Source organism: Bison bison, unplaced genomic scaffold, assembly GCF_000754665.1.
Source record: "Bison bison bison isolate TAMUID 2011002044 unplaced genomic scaffold, Bison_UMD1.0 scf7180017864213, whole genome shotgun sequence".
Classification (NCBI taxonomy): domain Eukaryota; kingdom Metazoa; phylum Chordata; class Mammalia; order Artiodactyla; family Bovidae; genus Bison; species Bison bison.
In genome coordinates, this window is record NW_011494785.1 from 6,826,083 (window position 1) to 6,830,747 (window position 4,665).

Below are 4,665 nucleotides of genomic sequence, written 5' to 3' on the forward strand. Positions count from 1 at the left end.
CTGTATAGTCTGTGGGGTCGCAAAGAGTCGGACACGACTGAGCAACTTTCACTTTCACTTCTTTACCACTAGCACCACCTGGGAAGGCCATCTCAGCTGCTCACTTGTGAAATGATATGAAATAGCTTCCTCTAGGAGGTTGGGAAGATTTAGACTTTAAGAGGTATGAAGGTGCCAGACCAAGCGGCAGGTGGCTTGTAAGCCTGGCAGGAAATGAGCACCCCTCCCTTTCCCCTTCTGATTGGAACAGCCTGGAGGAGGCATGCCTTGAAGGTAAGGACGGATTCAGAGAGATCCAGAGTGAATTGCTTGGCTCCCCTACCACCAGGGGCCCCTGAGCACTAGACCAAAAGATGCTGTACTCACAGCTGCTCTCTCAGGCCCCAGAGCACCCCAAACCCTAGCCTGGCGAGATCTCTGCCTGAGACAGAAGAGAGATAACAAAGCCCCCTTCCCACCCTCAATTCCTTCCTGTCGGCCCGGAGCCCAGCCTGTCTATGCTGGAAAAGTCTCCCTGTTGCCGTTGTGCCTGCTTCCGGCAAGGACTTGTCTTCTGGAAGGAAATGAGCATTTATTAAAGAGGCTGCTCTGTCCCCATCATTACTCCTTTTTTTCCCCTTTTTAAATCTTTTGGCCACACCACATGGCACATGGAATCCTATTACCCCGACCAGGGATCGAACCCACACCCCCTGCATTGGAAGCGTGGGGTCTTAACGACTGGACCACCAGGGAAGTCCCTCCCATCATTACTCTTGACACACAGCATCACTGCCCTGAGTACCAGGTACCGTTACTGTCTGACACAGTTGGGGATGTGGAGGCTCAGGGAGGGAGGGTCTTGTTGAAACGAGCATCTTGACTACTGAGGGGGGGAGCTAACCATTGGACAATGCTGCCTTGGCAAATGGCTCCCCATCTTGTTTGAGCTCCTAGGGGCAGGGTGGTACCTGGCATGGGCCCTGCAGGCTCTTAGTGAAGTTTGAGTGGGTGAACAAAGACACAAGTGAGTGACAGTTTGGTCTGTGAATGACCCAGAGACATCACCTTACGACTCCCAAGATGCTGTGGATCTGAAAGGTCAGAGGGACTCACCTGAGCATGTATGGGCTAGCTTCTGGAAGGACACGGAGGAACTGGTGCTGGTGCTTACCTCTGGGCATGGGGGTGGAGGATGAGGAGAGAAGGAGGTTTACTTTTCTGTTTGAATGTTTATCTTCTGTATTATAATGTGCATATATAATAATGTGTTATAATTATAATGCACTATGCACATGTTTAATACATGAGTTCAGAAGTAAATAATCACCAGGGGAGCCCCTTAAACATGTTAGACGCCTGGGCTGCAACTCCAAAGGATGGAAGTGGTGGGTCTAGGTGGCAGGGGACTAGGATAAGTTCCCCAGGTGATTCTGTTACAGGTGGCCCTGGGCCACACTATAGGAACAAAATCACCAGCTGGGTCGTCTTCCACTGGCCACCAGCCAGGCTAATTTGCATGGTCTTTTGCATATATTTGCATGATGTCTCTGGTTCCAAATGAAACCTGTGTTAGCTCTCATTCTGAGGGAAGCCTTTTCCCTCCCCACCTCGTTCCCTCTTCGCTGCCCCCATCCTCAGACCTGGCCAGCCTGGGCAGGCACCTTCCTCCTCATCCCCTATTCACCAAATATGTCATTCTTTTACCCCATCCCCACATTCTCCCCGTCCCCCAGGGCGTGGCACACACACATTCCCCAGAAGCCTTCCCCATCCCCAGCTGAGTCTGTTTCCAGTCCCACACTCTCTATCTCCCTCCTCTGAAATCCAAAATACTTGTTCCCTCTCTTATGTGCGTTTCTGCGTACCGAACACCCATGGCGGGCCCAGGCCTGAGTCACGCCCTTCACCCGTCTCATCCACACCCAGTCCTGAGATCCTGCGAGACCAGACCCCATGAGGCCCTCTTACAGATGAGGAAACCGAGCCTTAGGGAAATCGAATGACTCACCAGAAAGTGACCGCTCCTCCCATTCCATGGACCTGCCTCCTGAAATGCCCTTGTGTGGTGGCATGGCAACCCACTCGAGTATTCTAGCCTGGAGAAACCCCATGGACAGAGGAGCCTGGGCGGCTACAATCCATGGGGTTGCCAAGAGGCGGACACAACTGAGCGACTAAGCACACGTGTTAACTGTATTTGGGTATTGTCTTGTTTCCGTTGCTTTTCATTGGGTCTTTGATATCAGCTAGGTCATACACACTGTAAAACCATGCAAACAACCAAGAAATATTTGAATAAAATATGAATCCGCCCCCACCCCCACCTCAGCATGACACTGAGTTGCTGTGAACAGTCTGGTATCTCCTTCCAACTTTCGTGTATTTACATACAGATGTGATCTAGGCAAATATATAGGGATAGCATTTTTATTGTAACATATACTTGTGAAAGATATACAATTAAAGAAAACAATGCAGGCACCCATTGTGAAAGTGAAAGTCGCTCAGTTGTGTCTGTCTCTTTGAGATCCCATGGACTGTATAGTCTATGGAATAAATCTTCCCAACCCAGGGATACAACCCAGGTCTCCCACATTGTAGGCGGATTCTTTACCAGCTGAGCCACAAGGGAAGCCCAAGAATACTGGAGTGGGTCGCCTATCCCTTCTTCAGAGGATCTTCCCAACCTGGGAATTGAACCGGGGTCTCCTGAATTGCAGGCAGATTCTTTACCAAGTGAGCTATGAAGGAAGCCCAGACACATATGTACTCACCACCCATAAAAATTGCCGGCACCTTAGAAACACACCTTTGTGCTCCTTGGAAGGTATATATGCCTTCCTCTTCTGACTTTCCTTACAGGTTGGTCACATATATATGTTCTCTTATATAACAAAATTAGGATGAGAACTGTTCACCTATTGTGTGTGCAACATGTTCAACTTAATCAGGCAAGGCTAAACTATTTTCTGAGGAGACTAAACCAATTTTTACTCCCACCCAAAGGGAAAGAGAGTCCCCACTGAGCCATATCCTTGCCAAATGTGGAACTGTTCAACTTTGTAATTTTTGCCAAGCTAGTGGGAGTAAAATTCCAACTTGTATGGCTTTAATTTAATACCCCTGCTTGCTAATGATATTTAATACCTTCTTAGATGTCTTCCATATCCTTAGTGTTTCTTTTATCTTCTTGATATATCAGCCATTGAAAGAGTTGTGATAAAAAGTCTCTAATTTTGATAATGGATTTGTTTAATTCTCTTTGCCTTGTTTTATACGTTTTGAGGTTGTGTTATGAGGTACATAAGAATTTAGAATCGTTACATCTTCTTGGAGTTAAATATTCCTTGTTTCTAATAATGCTTTCATCTTAACTGTCTAAATAATAATCAATCTTTTGATTTTGGTCTTTTTACAGGTAAAGAAGGACTATTAACTTCCCTTTTTCTTCTTATCTGGGCCAGATCACTTCCAAACTACCTCTCTCTTCTTAGTGAGAGGTGATTTGACTTCTTATTTTGAAAATATTTGTATTATGGAAACTTTTTGACATATATAAAAGTACAGAATTTATAAAATGATCTTTCATGTAACCATCAATCAATTTAGATATGTACCAAATCAACATAAATATTTATCCCCACCAGCTCTGCCATCCCATATTATTTTTAAGCAAGTCTCATATGTCATATAAATTAATGCTTAAATATTTGTATATATATCTTTAAAAGAAAAGGACTTTAAAAAACCCAAGTCTCATTATGATCCTGTAACAATAATTTCCTAACATCATCAAATATAATTTTTTAGTTTGTTTGAGTTAAGACCTAAATAAGGACCATGAAAGCGTGTCATTGGTCAATGTCTCCTGACTCTCATTCAATTTATAGGTTCCCACTGTCTTTTATTTTTCTTGCAACTTGTTTGTTGAAGAAATCAGGCCACTTATCCTTTATATAAAAATATTTCATTTGATGGGGTTACCTAGGTAATGTTCTTTAGCAATATATATATTGGACATATTTTTTCTCAGAACATGTAAGTCAATTTTGGGTTTTTAACTGATATTCAAAACTCCATAGTTACTGTTTTTTGAGAATGTCTGATCTCCTCTACTTACCTGCTGTATGTACTGGATGAGATAATGCACGGGACAGACACTTTATGAGCACCTGCTGCCTGGGAACACCAGACCCCCTGGCCTGCCTCCTGAGAAACCTGTGTGCAGGTCAAGAAGCAACAGTGAGAAGTGGACGCGGAACAGCAAACTGGTTCCAAGTCAGGAAAGGAGTATGTCAAGGCTGTATATTGTCATTCTGCTTATTTAACTTATATGCAGAGGACATCACGAGAAATACCGGGCTGAATGAAGGAGAAGCTGGAATCAAGATTGCCGGGAGAAATATCAATAGCCTCAGATACGCAGGTGACACCACCCTTATGGAAGAAAGTGAAGAAGAAGTAAAGAGCCTCTTGATGAAAGTGAAAGAGGAGAGTGAAAAAGTTGGCTTAAAGCCCAATATTCAGAAAACTAAGATCATGGCATCTGTCCCATCAATGCATGGCAAATAGATGGGGAAACAATGGAAACAGTGATAAACTTTATTTTTTGGTGCTCCAAAATCACTGCAGATGGTGACTACAGCCATGAAATTAAAAGACACTTGCTCCTTGGAAGAGAAG